We start from the raw sequence: 19754 nt of genomic DNA, 5'->3' as shown, positions 1-19754 counted from the left end.
CACTCTGAATGCAAACACGGTCAAATGTAGAGGTCACTGTGAATGCAAACACGGTCAAATGTAGAGGTCACTGTGAATGCAAACACGGTCAAATGTATAGGTCACTGTGAATGCAAACATGGTCGAATGTAGAGATCACTGTGAACGGCGCACGCTTCAAATCAACGGCTCTGAAAACGGAAAGCGAGTGGGTGGTGGCTTCCGCGCGAAGATTAAAAAATAAAAAGAATTCACGGAAAATAAAATATCTGAATATTTTCGTTTACAAGCTCCATTCCCCTTCACTTTCATCATGTGCAAATTGGTTTCTTTCTACTTTCTCGTGAGCGCTCTGTCATCAGATGGGTTAATTATTTTAAAAGAATCGTTTTCTACAGTGTTTTCAGATACAGCATTTTTATGGGATACCCACTAACAAAATGCCTGCTGCACACTTTATCATCCCGTGCAGTTTCCACTCTATACGATTAATTAGTCTTTGCCAGAATTTACGCCGTTTTAAGCCGCATTCACACTATCACACCTTAGTCACCTGACTAGGTCTGTCTGACTAGTCAGCCCGACTAGTCAGGTCAGCTTTCGCGTTCATACTATCCAACTCGTCAGCTTGGTGTTGGATGCGTTTTGTCGGGTAGTTTAGTTCGAACGTTAGACGCATGAGGTCATTTATATATCATTAACCAATCAGAGAAAGGAAATTTAGGTAGAAGCTGTCTGCTTGTTTTTCTGATTTGGGAATGTTGTCTTTGGCTCAATATTGTGACTGGTTAAATTTATTGTTTTGAGTGATAGTAAATATGGAGTCTGATGAATAAAAGAAAATTGCTTTATTAGGTATTGTTTTGATCGTAAATAAACCAAGGGTGAAAAAAGAACGAACAATTAGATTAATTATGTTATAATTAAAAAGGGAAGGAAATAGTTATAAAACTTACGGTTTCTTTTACTATCAAACTTTCTCCACACAAGGATCAAAACGTCGAAAAGTTTATTAAAAAAACCTAAATTTAACGTTGTCCGCTCACTGCGATTTCACACGTGATCGCAATGACGTCACTTTTTCTCGGTTTCTATTGGCTGCTGCCACCTGACTAGCTAGTCTGCCTGATTTTAATCATCTCTCTTCCCGATTCAAAGTCGGAAGCTTCACCGATAAAAATCTTATCAGGTGAAGCATTCACATTACCGTACTTTTCGGTCAGACAAAAATCGGGCAGCTTGTCAGCTGACTAAAGTTGGATAGTGTGAATGAGCCTTTACAGGAATTCAAAGAAATTTAATATAACTATCACCATAGGTAGTGACTTTTGCAACCCACCAAGCAGAAACATGGCATATCTCCAAGGCTTAGTTATGGTAACTTCTTCTGGGAACTTCTGTTAATTTCCTTTTAGAAAACAGTTCAAAATAACACGACAACGATATATTTACATTTATTTAAATAAAAAATATGTTGATATAACATAAATGTATACGATTAAACCTAAAATGTCACGCAGCGTTATCAGATCGCATTAAATCCCCGCACAATAAGAAACCTTCGTCTGATAACTTGGCCCCCAAAGCCGTACTGCGCAGGCGTGCATAAAATTACGAAAATAGCTATTGAAATTTAAAAAATGCGCAAGCCTTTTACGCTAACATATTAAAGAACATTTTAACAAGTTGAACAAGACATTATTTGAAATTCGATGTGTAGCCCTTTTTATAAAGATCTAACCTTCAAAACTGAACTGAACTCCTACGTTTTTCGTGACGAAAGCGATGCATTAAAACATGTTCGGCAAGCGTAATGACTTTATAGAAAGGGTTTTTGTAACCGCTGAGCTTTGACGTAGTAATTTGTTGAACGCGTTTCGTTCAGTCATCGGTTTTTCAAAATGGCGGTACATAATCTGTCGTATTCTGCATGACCCAAGTAAGAAAAGAAATGGCTATCTTGCTTCGGCGCTACCATTCGACGAGAGCCCACCGATTTCCCTCTTATTTCCCCTAGTGATTGGCGAGTTGAAGGCCTGGTGTGACGTCACTAGTATGACGTATTGATTTTTAGAATTTTCAATTTCCGGGTGAGTTTTTCCTCATTTTTTTTTATCATTTGTAAAAGGGCTTTTCCCGGAGCTGCTGCTGGAGTTGTGGCTCTCGCGGCAATTAAAGCCTTAGGCTTAGAGGAAGAAGGTGAAATATATCGTAGAGAGCGTCGTAATGTATTTTTAATGCCGGAAAAAGAATTTTTTGCTCAATATACTCTTTTGTATCCTTATTTGTGAGAGCTGCCATTTTATTACAGGTCTGATTTCAAATAGTGCATGCAAGGCCGCTTCACGCGGTCAAGTGCACGCGACGTCACGAGCTGATGAGCACGTGCAGGCGCCCTTGCCTGTACTATTTTAAATTAGTCCTGTAATGAAATGGCCGACTTAGTAAAAGAGTGTATAGATTGAGAAAAGACGATGTGCGTATGTTATGTAACCAGTTAAGACCGTTTTTGGAAAAGCATGATCGCAATGCGTACGTTTTAAACGTTGAAGATGACGTTTGTGTCACGCTAATGTTTTATGGTTCTGGTTCTTTCCAACGTATTTTGGCTAGTAACTATGAAACTGGTATGAGCCACCCACCAGTAAGTAGGGTTATTTAAAGAGTAACATCTGCTATAATTGAGGCCAAACTCAACACTTGTGTATTTCCTGTTGAAACAGTTGAAGATGCAAAGGTTTATTACAATTTATTGTTTGATTGTTATGGCTTGGAAATAAATATATTTTTATTTTCAGAGGTCTTTCTTGAATAGATGTATGCTACCAAATGTCCTAGGCGTGGTGGATTGTACACATATCAATATAAAGGCCCCGAGTGTACATCCCCTCGAATATTTGGATCGTAAAGGGAACTATTCAATGAATTTACAGTTGGTTTGCGACAATGATTTGAGGATAACCGATATCGTAGCACGTTGGCTGGGTTGTACACATTATTATTTTATTTGGAGAAATTCGGGATTATGTAGAAGATTTCAAAATGGTGAAATGCCCCGGGATATCTACTTGATGACAATCGATATGCACTTCAACCTTGGCTTATAACTCCACTATTAAATCATGTCACACCGCAAGAGATAGAATTAAATAGGCGTCATAAACGAGGTACATTATATTATATATTATAATTATTATTATTATTATTCAGCGTCATTAACATCATTATTGAAATCAAGGTTCAGGTGTCTTGACGAAACTGGAGGTAGTCTATGTTACGAGCCACCAGTTGTATGTTAAATAACTTTAGACTGCTACCTCTTGCATAATTTCTGCATTGAGATCCATATTCCTCATCCCGTTGCACCTGGTACAAAGAAAGTAATAGTTGTTGGACATCTATTATTATTTGGCTACCTATTTTAAAATTTCGGATACCGAGTTTTTCCCGATATTATAAATCCAATTTTCTTAAAAACAAGGTGAATGACGCCACTAAGCTTCGCTTTTCCTCTATATAAGCTTCAAATGCATTTTTAGTGTCTTTCAAACTCTGCACCAGTGATTCTATGCCAGCAGCATTTCTCTGTAGAGCCGCTGTCATTTATCTTTGATTTTCTTTAATTTCGTCTGAGACAACGATGAGCTTCGTTTCATCGTGGACAATTTCGTCCAAGGAACAACTAATTTTGTCCTTCAGTTTTAGCTTCAAGTGGAAGTTACCCTACCTACAACTGTTGACGGCCAAGCAGCCAGAAACTGATTTGAGGAAACCGTCATCAAATTAGTCTTGCAGTGGCTATCTTTAATGTATCAGATTATAGGTATTGGTATATAATACATTTCGCATTATTATAATTTGAAATTAAAAACTTTACTACTAGATTGTCCAGCTGACGCTACAGGATGATGGATTGAAACTAGAGATCGGCGTTTTAATAAGAAATTATCCAACTATTTATTTTTATTCATAACCGACAATTATCCAAAAAATATCCGAAAAAAACGATTATTTTTGCATGTTTATTCCTATAAAATGTTCGTAAATAAACAGTTAAACAAAGTTTTTATGATTAATCGAAAATTTGACGGTTAATTTATTTGTTCCGCCGATCTCTAATTGCAACCGATGATCCAGCTTCAATTACAGGGCTTGGATACTCGACTGAATCGACACTCAGAAAATTGGTCAATGATTCTTCGCTGATGCCTTACAGTATATTAAGTAACATAGATTAATTTAAGTGACGAACTATCATGCTGGAAACTTACCAATGATTTCATGCTGTACAAAATCAGCTATCACTTTATCCGCGATATTCAAAGTGCTGGCTGATCCTGAAAGATCCTTGTCCCTTAAAAGTAAAATTTATTATATAATTAATTGGGATTAAATTAAAGGGAAAGCTCTTCGTCATCATCAAAATAACTTTATCTAGTTTTATCCCTTGAAACAAGAATTTGCAATATTTTAATTGGGTGTCACCTTAATATTTCTAGGGCTGTGCAAAGGGATAAAAGCTGCAAGAAAAAGGTTCCACATCATACTTCGGGACCAGAAACATCTCTGCACAGCCTTGACATAGGATTCGCATAGCTACGTGAAATATTTCTCAAATTAAGCATAATCCTTTGTAATTGAATCACTTATTAAAATTAGTTAACTCCAAGGTACTTTAAGGTAATATCAGTTTATCATCAAATCTTACTCTACGACCAAAGCTTCAACAATTTCAATACTTCGCTCTCCTCAAGAATTTGGATTGTCAATGTTTAAGCTGTAAAGGGTGAATTTTAAATCAACTATCAATTGTTGATGGTGTGCTCATAGTTACATATTTACAGATGGTTCTCATTTGTCCCCTGATGAGGTGTCAATGCCACCTGGAACTACTGCGTAGGACACTTTCGAAATAATCCCCACGATCCTTTGTTCTAAAGGGGTCAGTATGGGGAAATCCGAAGATGATCCACCAACTGTTCTCAATTAGGTACTTCTTATTGCCGCAGCCTTATTTCTGGCCATAATCTTAAGATTGTTCCATTTTTTCCTCAAAACGGCTGTGGAATAGTTATGATATCCAACCATATTAACGGCGACTGTAATTTCGGTCCATTGATTATGTTGCTCGGTGTTAATAGCACATCCTATGTGAAGACGAAGCCCTTCATATTTTAGTTTCTCCAGCTGTCAAATAAAAGCTTCCACCTCCTCCACAGAATATGGATGACCTTTAAGTTTGTGTCCCATACTAATAAAGCACAATTAAATGTTTACAAAATTTGATTTTCTTTTAACTTTTTTTTTGAGATACACAAATCGGTGACACCAGCACACAATAACTGATTAATCAGGGTGAGATTAATGTAACGGCCACTCCAACGGGGGATACGTGGGGACAAATGTGGGGACACCCCTGGCAGAAGTATTCCAACCACCGGTTGGGGCATTGGTAGTCGTCCTCACACGGCCATCCACAAATTCTCCGTCCTAGACGCCTGGGATTACAGGAGTACGCCACTACTCCCGCCTTTTTATGTTAACTACAAGAATCAAAACCCAAATGAATCCAAATTTATTTCCCCAAAATGTCGTTTACATACAACAACTTTCAAATAACACTGTAAGAAAACGAATATATTAATTGTTAAATTCACATGTGTTACTTTGTTGTAGATTAAGATTTAATTGGATAATTTAAATGACTTAAATCTACCATCTGTTTTTGCCGGGTTTTGCCGTCCAACCAAGTATTGAAAGTTGATTGTACTTATATGCAAATTTATTTCCATAAATTGTAAACTGAAGCTCTATGTAATAAAACTGCTATTGACAAAACTTATATTTGTGGACGATTTTAATTTGAATATTTAGAATGATTATTAATTTTTAAATAGGGAAAATATTAATAATCGAAACTCAACGTTATTTCAGGGCTATTAATTTATCCCTTTGTAATAGATGGTGTTAAAACATTTATTTCAAAATACACAGTAGATATGGCACTATTTTAGGGCTATTCATGTATCCCTTTGTAAATAGATGGCGTTAATCAATTTATTTCCAAATCACACAGTAGATGGCATTATTTTATGGCTATTACTTTTGTTTTTTCTAAATAGATGGCGTTAAACAATACACAATAGATGGCATTGTCCCTTTACTAAATAAAAAAAACCTAGATGTTAATTTTTGAATAGGTGGACCTTTTACGTTACTTCCGGAAACTGCGTTATCACTAGTAGCGTCACTAACATGGTGACGTCACACCCGGCCTAAACACCGACTCTTCCATCCGATGACTCATCGATGAGCATCGTGACGTCAAAAACGGAAACCCAAAAATGCGTACAGTAGGAAATCGATGACAGCGCTGAGCTTTACTGAACGTAGCCCTTGCTTCGGCCAGTCTCGCTTGGCCAATTGAAGGGCTGCACAAGTATGACTTATTACTTGTTTTCCCCCATTTGGATTTTCATTTGTAAAGTGAATTTGACTGAAGCTGCAATGCGAGTTGCTTCTGTCCTCGGAATTGAAGCGATAGGCTTAGAGTAGGAAATATTAATTTTTACTGAAGTGAGCATCGGATTTCTACGTGACAATCGTTGAACATAAGGTTTTTAATCGAGTTTTTTTAAAGCTAAGGCTCGCCAAGTATGAGCCAAGTATCATAACCCTTAAACATCATCCAGGCTCAATTCCAAAATGTTTCGTAAACCAATACAAAAAACCTGTTTCTATCGTGATAAAAAAGTAGGCTATACACTAGCGCCATCTACCTCAAGGTGATATCTCACACCATCTCTTCCCACCTCCCCTTCTGCATTATTTTAATCGAGAAAAAAAGAACAAGCAAAATTAACTTCCTGATTAAGATTTTTTTGGTCTGTAATATATTTTTGATATCGACAATATTTTGTCTTTTTTTAAATTAAACACGATCATGATTAATCCGTGATTTTTTTGTTTTTATTTTTCTTCGGCCGCGGTCCGGCGTGATTTCGGTAACATGCGAGTGAAGTGAAAAGTGAAATTGTCTATGCGTCGGAATCCGGTTCAAGAATTTTTTTGTGTTAATATCCTGCGTTTGTGTTAAGGAGGAAAAGATCTCAACGATCGGTAAGTTAAATCATAAGTAGATTTTGGTTATTTATTTTTAATTTAGTATAATACTGAACCTTTTATATTAAAGAATATTGTTTATGTAATTAAGGCAGGAGGCTGAAACCCTTCTGTGCTGATCTGTTTAAAAATATAGCAGACAAACTCAGCCCTGTAAAGCAAATTAGAAATTCCGTAGTCTTTAGTTTTGGTTTTTCCTAACCTCTTAAATCCATAAAAATCCGTATAACTTTGGACAATTAAATTAAACTCTTTGAACTCTAGTAAGCTTAATTGTATCGTTAAAAATCGTAAATGCAAAAGACATGACATCCAGATCCGTCGAATCACCCAAAGACGCGGCAACCGAATTTGTCTTTTTCCTCAGAAACTAAGCTCAGACAACTAGAGCCAGTCTAATTGGAGTTGTGGTAATTTTTAGTTTGTAAGATTTCGTTATACAGCTAGGGTGTCCACTAAAAATGAACTCAAAAGCTGTTTTAGGTACGATTTTGAAATTTTCAAGTCGTATACAAGATGTAGGGGGAAACCTACTGCGAAAATGTCGAAGACCTTGAACCATGTCTTCAAGGTCATCCAAAAACTAACTCGAGAAAGTTGGTTCCAATTAGAAAGGTGTTCCACGTGACTTTTTAGGTACAAGTAGCTTTGACCTGATCGTATTTGACCAATAGGAAGCCGAGAAATGCTAGATGAAAAACAAGAAGGTCGTTAAGTTATCACGACCCGGTAAATTTCGGGAGTGATCATCTTGTTATTTTTCTATTTTTTATCGTTTCTACCCTCGGTATAGCCATCTAGGGACCAGCTCATAATATTATTTTTTGTTTAATTCCTCTTGCCTATTCTGGCAGCCCCGTAGGTTTTTTTTCGTTATTGACAAACCCTGATAAGATAAGGGTCATCTAATTATCTAGTATATAAAGCCAAGTCAGCTTTAGGCAGCAAGTCAGTTTTTACCCTAAACGTTTCTTCAAGTATGTGATCAGGATGTAGTATATAGCATCCGGTGACGCGGTTCGACGTGATTAATGTGCACGGTATTGTTGCGGGAATTTCGCGTCGGATTCGTGGTTGTGCGTGATAATTCTTGGTGTAGAAAATTATTTGCGGTTCGTTCCTTGGTTTAAGGACGGTTACTTGAACGATAAGTACTTTTAAACTATTGCTTTTTTCCATTCTATTGTTTTTTCTAAAGTGTATTGCGTATAAATTTAACTCAATCAGATTCCATAATAGCTAAACCTTTTTCAGTAATCGTAAATTGGCTTTTTTCGTAATTGACAAACCCTGATAAGATAAGGGTCATCTAACTATCTATTATATAAAGCCAAGTCAGCTTTTGGCAGCAAGTCAGTTTTTCTTCAGTTTTTACGTTAAACGTGTCTTCAAGTATGTGATCAGGATGTGGTATATAGCATCCGGTGACGCGGTTCGACGTGATTAATGTGCACGGTATTGTTGCGGGAATAAATTGTAATTGGGCTATGTTCACTATTAATAAGATTCGGCCAACCATAGCCAATCTACTTAATTAGTTACCTAACCAAAGTTACCCCTGCTATATTCATTGTACACTATCAGATCATTACCAATGTTTATATAATTACCAAAGTTGAATCTGTTGTTACTAGGTCCTATAATAAACCACGAGTTCTATTTTTTTGCATAACTTAAATTGATTTCATTTGCCTGCACTGTGACAATAACGACTCTAAGGATCCCGAACAAATAAATTCGATACCTACGGCACGGGGAAATAAGTTTTAAATTTCCCTCGAGTTTGCTGAGTGGGTCAGATTCTCAAGGTTGCTTTTGGAACTTTTTGAATCTTCCCTCCTTACCGATCTCCACGACTCCTCAAACCCCCTCTGAAAAATATGGTGCCGTAATATCTGGCGCAGTCGGCAGGATCCTTAGATTAACAGTTGGATAAATGAAGTCAATTACAAAAATATTGTGAATTGTAATAAAGTGGTATCATGGAGCGGGCGCTACCCAGGGGAGCGACAAATTATCCATCTTCCGAAGAAGATATTAATAGCTCCCAGGCAGCCATGAATAATGATAGATAAAGGGAAACAAACAAATTCCTCAATAGAACAGATCCTTTTAATACTTCGGGGAGAACATCCCAAATACCTCCAGAATTAATAAACCAGTTTAAGCAATGGAATTTAGCTAGCCCTAGTGTAAATAGAAATCCCATACCGAAAATAATCTGAGTTAAGAACACCCAATTCCAATTTGCCCACTCAAATTAAAAGTAACGATATGCCGTCAATAGTTGAGTCGACTAGGGTAGAGCAGGGAACTGAAACCACTTTTACCAATATACAGCCTAATTGGGGGGTCTCCAATGTCCTCCCAACCCAACCTAATTACTAAAGACTATATTTAAAATTTTACTAGCTACTTGTGCAAATACAATTATTAAAATAGGAAAAAAACAACGATTTTTAACAGTACACAAGAATGTTTATTTAAAATAATTGACCCGACTAGTTTCGGTCGCGTTAGAGCACCGTCATCAGGGGTATGACCCGTTTACATTAGTACCGTTTAATTTATAACCTAGTTTTTGGATTTTTTAGGATAACAATTTTTTTCAATTATTCAACCTATCAATTCCTGGTCCGTAATCGCGATTTAAACTTTTATTTTCGTTCATGGAATTTTTAATAAAGTAAGCTTCTGAAATATCTAATTCTATTGAATTTTTACAATGTTTTTTAAGTGTGGCATTCTCAAAATTAATTACATGATTGGTTTGTGATACATGGGTAGCTTAGGCGGATTTTTCAAATCGCTTATGTTTAACGTCAGCGTAATGTTCTTTTATACGTTTTTTTATACTGCGTTCAGTCTGGCCTATATATTCTTTATTACAGTCACATTTAATAATATATATATATGATTTATCTTCTGTTTTTATCGGGTCTTTCAGTGATTTTAAACGATTAGTTAATTCGTTCAAAGGTTTAAAAGCAATATTACAGTGTAGCTTGCTTTTTATATTATTAGCAATTTTTGAAGATAACCCAGGGTAATATGGTATACAAATGATCGGAGATTCCTTGTCAAATGATTTCAAAGTAGTACGCTTAGCTATATCATTATGGTTAACAAATTTATTAACCGCTAAATCGACGATGGAGGGAGAATAACCTCTGTCAACGGCTACAAGTCTAAGGAATTCCAATTCTTGACTTAAATTGGTTTCATTCGAACAAATGTTTAAAGCTCTGTACACTAATGTATAAAAAGATGACATTTTTTTGAGAGGTGGGGTGTAGAGACCGATTGTGAGGAATAGTGTAGACTGAAAAGGGTTTTCTATAAACAATAGTTTCAAGGTAATTGTCCACTTTTTTAACAAGGACGTCAAGATAAGGCAAAACATTATTACTGTTACGTTCTAAAGTAAATTTAATGTTAGGGTGAAGGTTCTCAAGATAATTATGAAATTTGTTAAGAGTGTCTAAACCATGCTGCCAAATTATGAAGATATCGTCAACATAGCGAATCCATGTTCGGTGTTTCAGTCGGTAACCAGATATTGCTTTATCATTAATCTCAATAGGGGTTAATTTAGATTGAATTAGTCTGTTGGCAAAACATTCTATAGCTTCTTTAACTGGAATTTTCGTAAATAAAGATACAACATCAAAAGAGGCAATTATATCATTATCATTTATATTAAGTGTTTTAGATATTTATGATATTTTAGTTTTGACCAAACTGTGTGTGGAGGAACCCTTCTTCTTGTTCAATGGGGAATTCTATGTACAGAGTGAAGGTTTACCGATGGGTTCTCCTTTAAGCCCGCTATTGGCGGATATTTTTCTTGACAATTTTGAAAATAAAGCAATATCTGGTTACCGACTGAAACCCCGAACATGGATTCGCTATGTTGACGATATCTTCATAATTTGGCAGCATGGTTTAGACACTCTTAACAAATTTCATAATTATTTTGAGAACCTTCACCCTAACATTAAATTTACTTTAGAACGTAACAGTAATAATGTTTTGCCTTATCTTGACGTCCTTGTTAAAAAAGTGGACAATTTCCTTGAAACTACTGTTTATAGAAAACCCTTTTCAGTCTGCACTATTCCTCACAATCGGTCTCTACACCCCACCTCTCAAAAAAGGTCATCTTTTTATACATTAGTGTACAGAGCTTTAAACATTTGTTCGAATGAAACCAATTTAAGTCAAGAATTGGAATTCCTTAGACTTGTAGCCGTTGACAGAGGTTATTCTCCCTCCATCGTCGATTTAGCGGTTAATAAATTTGTTAACCATAATGATATAGCTAAGCGTACTACTTTGAAACCATTTGACAAGGAATCTCCGATCATTTGTATACCATATTACCCTGGGTTATCTTCAAAAATTGCTAATAATATAAAAAGCAAGCTACACTGTAACATTGCTTTTAAACCTCTGAACGAATTAACTAATCGTTTAAAATCACTGAAAGACTCGATAAAAACAGAAGATAAATCAGGTATATATATTATTAAATGTGACTGTAATAAAGAATATATAGGCCAGACTGAACGCAGTATAAAAACGTATAAAAGAACATAACGCTGACGTTAAACATAAGCGATTTGAAAAATCCCCCTTAGCTACCCATGTATCACAAACCAATCATGTAATTAATTTTGAGAATGCCACACTTCCATGAACGAAAATAAAAGTTTAAATCGCGATTACGGACCAGGAATTGATAGGTTGAATAATTGGAAAAAATTGTTATCCTAAAAAATCAAAAAACTAGGTTATAAATTAAACGGTACTAATGTAAACGGGTCATACCCCTGATGACGGTGCACTAACGCGACCGAAACTAGTCGGGTCAATTATTTTAAATAAACATTCTTGTGTACTTTTAAAAATCGTTGTTTTTTTCCTATTTTAATAATTACTAGAGACTATACAACCCCAATACATACCCAATCGGGGGTATTCTGCAGACTTTCTTAGGAAAGTTGGGATACGCCGGCTTTCTTTCAACTTTCTTCTGCAGTTTTCATTGGGTGCGACCATACATTTGCGACCCCTTTGTTCCGATTGGTTCTTATTACGTCATACAATGACGCCACACGAGTGATGTTGTATCTGCCATCTGTGCGACCCCAATGGAGCTAGATCAGTTCTGTTCACTACAGATCGTGTTTTGCTACCTAGTTTCGGCTTATTTTTGGCCTTATGAATTCTATCGCCATCTATTTTACGCTGAAGGAGCTAGTTCAGCTCTGTTCGGTTCAGTTGAATTTTTTTCATGAGCTTATTTTTAACTCTATTTATGTTGTCACCATCTAAGACTGTTTTGGTAAATTAAATGCACCATTTTTGAATTGTACATTATCATGTGGCGCTGACTGACTTTTTGATTTACTTTGAAATTAACTATTACTATTAATTATTTTATGAATAAAATTAAAATAAATTTGCATAGTTATAATTAAAATAGGAACAAATAACATTTGTAGGGATGAGTGTTTATGCACAATTTCTGAGAAACAAGTCACTTGTTAATTTGCTTTTCAGTAGTTAACAAATAAATTTGATTTTGTAAAAGTTTCTTTATTTATGTAAAATAGCATATATTTAACGTTTAAAATCGGCTATTTATTTCGATAAAAATGGCAAGTATTAAAAGTTCCAGGTGGACTGAAGATGAAAAGGAGGCATTGATGTCAACCATGGAGACCCAAGCTTATGAAGACATTCGACTTCATAAAGGAGGGTCTCTTACCCAAGCCCCACATAAAAAGTGGGAAGGTATAACCGCAATGGTAAATTCTGTTGGGGATAACAACAGAAGCTCCGGTGTTGTTCGAAAGAAGTGGAGCGTTCTAAAAAGTGAAGCCCGGAAAGCCGCAGCTAAGGTTTCAGTTTTCGTAAAGAAAACAGGAGGTGGATCAGGCACTGACGCTCCACAAATGACGCCCACTGAGGAAAGGGTGAAATCCCTACTACCGTCAGTGACTTACGCAGGAATTACTCGTGGCATAGATACCTCCCTACCTAGTTCTAGGTAAATATAAAAACAAGTTGGCAAGCCAAAATATACCTCATCTCGGAAGGATTGTCCCTAGTTGTATTAATTTATCGAGATGACCCTTAATTATATCTCCGCAATTCAGAGTTATTTACTGAAAACGTAATCCTGGTTCGATCCCACCCGGTATAAAATTTAAATTATAATAAAAATAATTGAGACGAAACAACCGAAATTAATTTATTCAGAATATTATAAACTAAGTAGTTACAAGAGTGAGTTAGACGTACTAAAACAATGTACAATTGAGTTTAACCCTCTTAACAGCACAAGTTTATCAATTAATACGAAGCCAATTTCAATTAAAGAAATATCTACAGAGGGTACTCGTTATTAGGTTTCTCACTTACGCAATACTTGACGCATCTTTAACGCTCATTTTATTTCAACACTCGCCCATGATGAAGATAACCTGGGTAAAACCGATACCCTTTCTTAGTTCTTTAGATAAATCCTCGTCTTCTGCCATCTAATATTCAAAATTTACTAACTCTTATTTAAAAAGCACTACACCAAATTCAATAAAACAAACCTCGTGGCATAAACCATTTCACACAAAGAACAATAAATTAATGCTAACAATACCGCCCAAAAGCTCAACACAATCAACAAACTAAAATACAAAAGCCCAATCGACCAAATTTCGGAGCCAAATTACCAAAAGAAAAATTTATAATAACAACCCAATCAATCGGGCTTCAGAGCAAAAATAATAAATAGAAAAAAATAATAATAACCCAATCAGACTTCAGAGCAATAATATTTCATAGAAAAATTTATAATAACTCAATCGATCAGGCTTCAGAGCAAAAATAACCTATAAAAAATATTTAATATTAACCCAATCGATAAGCCTTCAAAACAAAAATACTTAATAGAAAATATATAATATTAACTCCATCGATCAGGCTTCAAAGAAAAAATAACCTCAAACAAGATTTGACTTTTAAATTTTCATACGTAAAATATTTAGCCTTTAAGAAGTTCCCAAAAATTAAAAAACAATGTTCAATAAAAAATATCCACAGATATTGTATTCATCCGTTTAGTAACAAAATCCGCCTTATCATAATGGTTCCTTCACATTAATATTTTCCCTAAGGAAGTCAATGGCTCGGCGGTGAACTATCCGCATGGTAACAATGCGACCCGAGTTCAATTCCTGATCACGATAAAATTTTACATTAAAATACTAAAATATTTAATTAAATATAAGATTAATAGTGGGGTGGCGGAGTGGTTAGCACTTTCGCCTCGCAGCAAGAGGAGCCGGGTTCGATCCCAGCTTGTGGCACTGGGTGAAAACTCGGAACAACTCCTTCTGCGTTGAGTTTGCAAGTTCTCTCCCCACTGATTTAAGAGGTTTTTCCCCGAGTTCTTCGGTTTCCCCTTCCATAAAAACTTGTCGAGGTTAATGGTAATAATTAGTGTAGGGAGCTGTTTGCTCGATCTCGTGGCATGCAGGGCTTGCCACCACCCTCCTACGCATTGAAACCCGGGCACCTGAATTAATGGCTTCAAAAGTCGCTTGATGACTTAGGCCTAAGGTGGTGCCTTGGGTATTAGCCTAGCTGATTATTATTATTTTAATTATTATTAATATAATTTATAAATATTTAATTAAATATAAGATTAATATAATTTATAAATATTTAATTAAATATAAGATTAATATAATTTATAAATATTTAATTAAATATAAGATTAATATAATTTATAAATATTTAATTAAATATAAGATTAATATAATTAAAAATATTTAATTAAATATAAGATTAATATAATTTATAAATATTTAATTAAATATAAGATTAATATAATTTATAAATATTTAATTAAATATAAGATTAATATAATTTATAAATATTTAATTAAATATAAGATTAATATAATTTATAAATATTTAATTAAATATAAGATTAATGTAATTTATAAATATTTAATTAAATATAAGATTAAAATAATTTATAAATATTTAATTAAATATAAGATTAATATAATTTATAAATATTTAATTAAATATATGATTAATATAATTTGTCCCCTCGGAGAGGTAATAAAGCCAGTAACGTAGTTCGAATAGGGACGCATGTGTACCCACAGACATCGTTCAAAGGGGGCCAATATCCAGGGTAGTGCAAAAATTGTAATATTAAACCTCGTAATTGCATAGGGAAAACTTAATTTAAGGGAGATCAACGGGGCACAGACAGTCAAAGTGGGGCAGTTGCCCCATTTGTTCCAACCTGCGGGGGCCCATGGAAGGGGGATGTGAAATGTATTTTATTTCACAATAATAAATGAACCCCCCCCCCCCCTCTAACTGAAATCGTGGCTACACCGCTGACATCAACACAAAGTTTATAGAATGTTATTATAAATCAGTGGAGAATCAACGGTGCCTGATGATGGGAATACTAGTAACAGTAGTGGTTTTCTTGCAGAGGGTTCTGAATTGACTAGTGGTACATGGTAAGAGTTGATTTGAAAATAATTGGGCCATCCTATACAATATGTCCTGGTTTCATTGAATCTTTTGAAGGACCAATTCTATCCTTTGGTGACAATATTTCATTTTCCGAGTTCCTAGCAGATCTGTGGTATGAAATTGTACGTTGCCTATTTAGTCACGATGATCTCACATACTCAGGAAATACGTCTGGAGTGCCTGAAAACACCAAGTAAGCAAGATGATATATATAACCTTTCGAAAACCAATTTCATAGTATTTTACTTGAAATGTCATATTAATAAATTGTAAGTAATATCTACCTCACTTACAGTGAAATTCGATGTCCGTTCCAGTGAGATTCGATGTCCGTTCCAGTGAGATTCGATGTCCGTTCCAGTGAGATTCGATGTCCGTTCCAGTGAGATTCGATGTCCGTTCCAGTGAGATTCGATGTCCGTTCCAGTGAGATTCGATGTCCGTTCCAGTGAGATTCGATGTCCGTTCCAGTGAGATTCGATGTCCGTTCCAGTGAGATTCGATGTCCGTTCCAGTGAGATTCGATGTCCGTTCCAGTGAGATTCGATGTCCGTTCCAGTGAGATTCGATGTCCGTTCCAGTGAGATTCGATGTCCGTTCCAGTGAGATTCGATGTCCGTTCCAGTGAGATTCGATGTCCGTTCCAGTGAGATTCGATGTCCGTTCCAGTGAGATTCGATGTCCGTTCCAGTGAGATTCGATGTCCGTTCCAGTGAGATTCGATGTCCGTTCCAGTGAGATTCGATGTCCGTTCCAGTGAGATTCGATGTCCGTTCCAGTGAGATTCGATGTCCGTTCCAGTGAGATTCGATGTCCGTTCCAGTGAGATTCGATGTCCGTTCCAGTGAGATTCGATGTCCGTTCCAGTGAGATTCGATGTCCGTTCCAGTGAGATTCGATGTCCGTTCCAGTGAGATTCGATGTCCGTTCCAGTGAGATTCGATGTCCGTTCCAGTGAGATTCGATGTCCGTTCCAGTGAGATTCGATGTCCGTTCCAGTGAGATTCGATGTCCGTTCCAGTGAGATTCGATGTCCGTTCCAGTGAGATTCGATGTCCGTTTCAGTGAGATTCGATGTCCGTTTCAGTGAGATTCGATGTCCGTTTCAGTGAGATTCGATGTCCGTTTCAGTGAGATTCGATGTCCGTTTCAGTGAGATTCGATGTCCGTTTCAGTGAGATTCGATGTCCGTTTCAGTGAGATTCGATGTCCGTTTCAGTGAGATTCGATGTCCGTTTCAGTGAGATTCGATGTCCGTTTCAGTGAGATTCGATGTCCGTTTCAGTGAGATTCGATGTCCGTTTCAGTGAGATTCGATGTCCGTTTCAGTGAGATTCGATGTCCGTTTCAGTGAGATTCGATGTCCGTTTCAGTGAGATTCGATGTCCGTTTCAGTGAGATTCGATGTCCGTTTCAGTGAGATTCGATGTCCGTTTCAGTGAGATTCGATGTCCGTTTCAGTGAGATTCGATGTCCGTTTCAGTGAGATTCGATGTCCGTTTCAGTGAGATTCGATGTCCGTTTCAGTGAGATTCGATGTCCGTTTCAGTGAGATTCGATGTCCGTTTCAGTGAGATTCGATGTCCGTTTCAGTGAGATTCGATGTCCGTTTCAGTGAGATTCGATGTCCGTTTCAGTGAGATTCGATGTCCGTTTCAGTGAGATTCGATGTCCGTTTCAGTGAGATTCGATGTCCGTTTCAGTGAGATTCGATGTCCGTTTCAGTGAGATTCGATGTCCGTTTCAGTGAGATTCGATGTCCGTTTCAGTGAGATTCGATGTCCGTTTCAGTGAGATTCGATGTCCGTTTCAGTGAGATTCGATGTCCGTTTCAGTGAGATTCGATGTCCGTTTCAGTGAGATTCGATGTCCGTTTCAGTGAGATTCGATGTCCGTTTCAGTGAGATTCGATGTCCGTTTCAGTGAGATTCGATGTCCGTTTCAGTGAGATTCGATGTCCGTTTCAGTGAGATTCGATGTCCGTTTCAGTGAGATTCGATGTCCGTTTCAGTGAGATTCGATGTCCGTTTCAGTGAGATTCGATGTCCGTTTCAGTGAGATTCGATGTCCGTTTCAGTGAGATTCGATGTCCGTTTCAGTGAGATTCGATGTCCGTTTCAGTGAGATTCGATGTCCGTTTCAGTGAGATTCGATGTCCGTTTCAGTGAGATTCGATGTCCGTTTCAGTGAGATTCGATGTCCGTTTCAGTGAGATTCGATGTCCGTTTCAGTGAGATTCGATGTCCGTTTCAGTGAGATTCGATGTCCGTTTCAGTGAGATTCGATGTCCGTTTCAGTGAGATTCGATGTCCGTTTCAGTGAGATTCGATGTCCGTTTCAGTGAGATTCGATGTCCGTTTCAGTGAGATTCGATGTCCGTTTCAGTGAGATTCGATGTCCGTTTCAGTGAGATTCGATGTCCGTTTCAGTGAGATTCGATGTCCGTTTCAGTGAGATTCGATGTCCGTTTCAGTGAGATTCGATGTCCGTTTCAGTGAGATTCGATGTCCGTTTCAGTGAGATTCGATGTCCGTTTCAGTGAGATTCGATGTCCGTTTCAGTGAGATTCGATGTCCGTTTCAGTGAGATTCGATGTCCGTTTCAGTGAGATTCGATGTCCGTTTCAGTGAGATTCGATGTCCGTTTCAGTGAGATTCGATGTCCGTTTCAGTGAGATTCGATGTCCGTTTCAGTGAGATTGACCTATGAATGCCATTTAAATATAAATAAGTGTAATTATCAATTGTAAAACTAATAATTTAACATACTTGGGTAGATTGTTCAATCAAACTAATCTAAAATAATAAATATTTGAATTATAACTCAATGATAATTACACAATGTGATAATATCATTTACATTTAAAGGGATTCTGCTGAAATCGTTCAGACTCAGGATGGTAATGCACAGTAAGAATAAGAAGGTCCCTTAATTAAAAATTTGTTTTCAATTCTTCCAATGCAGTTACTATTTTCAGAGACAACGTCCTTGCCCAGTTTCTTTCAACCTTTGGCCAGGAGATGAGCAGTAAGATGTTTAAGCCTTTAAAGTCATTGGTTTCATTAACTTTGTATTTGTCTAATGCTTTAATGTCGATGGCCACAGTGATGGCAATGGAGCTGGAAGCAGCTCAAAGGTCCAGCACCAACAATCATCTTCTACCACTTCAGGCGCAGGAGCATCTACTGGTAAACGTTTTGTTTTAATTAATAATGGCTTCGAAAGATGCTACTTCAGTTATCGGCATGTCACGGCTTGAGAAAACTCCACTACGAGACTATTGAGGTCACTTTCCCCAATAGTTTCTGGCTACTTGGCTGTCGTCAGTCGTATTCAGGAACAGTTTCCCCTCAGACGATAACTCTATTAAAATTTCTCAGGTAACATATCCAGAAAAAGAGCACTGCCATTTAAGGATAAGGTGACTGCCACATTTGACGAGATTGTTCTTGATGAAAAGAGGTTGTTGGTCAGTATTGAAACCATAAGTGCCAACCAGAAAGCAGTGCTTGAGGGGTCGAAAAAACAAACTCGAGCACTGGAAAGGCAACCTAACGCTCTAGAGAGGAAAACCAGCATTCTTGAGCGTTTAGCTGCGAGCCAAGAACGCTTAGAAGCGATTCAAGAGAGGCAGAACAACACCCTCTCTGCACTGTTGGCAACTATTACTGACCTTCAACCTCCACCTACAAATCAGTCCAATCTTTAATAAGAATTATGACTGAGGATAGGCCTGAGCACATTTAAGTGTTATGAAGGGAAACCTCATTAAAAAAACGCGCCTTTATTTCTACCTCATGGGTGGTGTGGAAAAGAAATAATTATAACTTATGGTGTGTGCTATATTTGTTAGATTTAACATTACCTCTGCCAACCACACATAGGTCAACTAGGCTTTGCCTCAATCTTCGACCCCTTTGCAGATAATTATTTCCCTCTTCAGCAGCGGCTAATGCTTCTGGAACCATTTGGTGCTCATTGGAAATTCTACGAATGGCTGACTCAAGTTGAGCTGTAAGTATAGAAATGTGCATAGTTAATACAAATTGTAATGCATATCTAAAACCTTATTACCTGGTGGAACAG

Source organism: Leiobunum rupestre, chromosome 4, assembly GCF_980474605.1.
Source record: "Leiobunum rupestre chromosome 4, qqLeiRupe1.1.hap1, whole genome shotgun sequence".
In the NCBI taxonomy this organism is placed as follows: domain Eukaryota; kingdom Metazoa; phylum Arthropoda; class Arachnida; order Opiliones; family Sclerosomatidae; genus Leiobunum; species Leiobunum rupestre.
Note: the sequence above shows the minus strand (reverse complement) of the source record.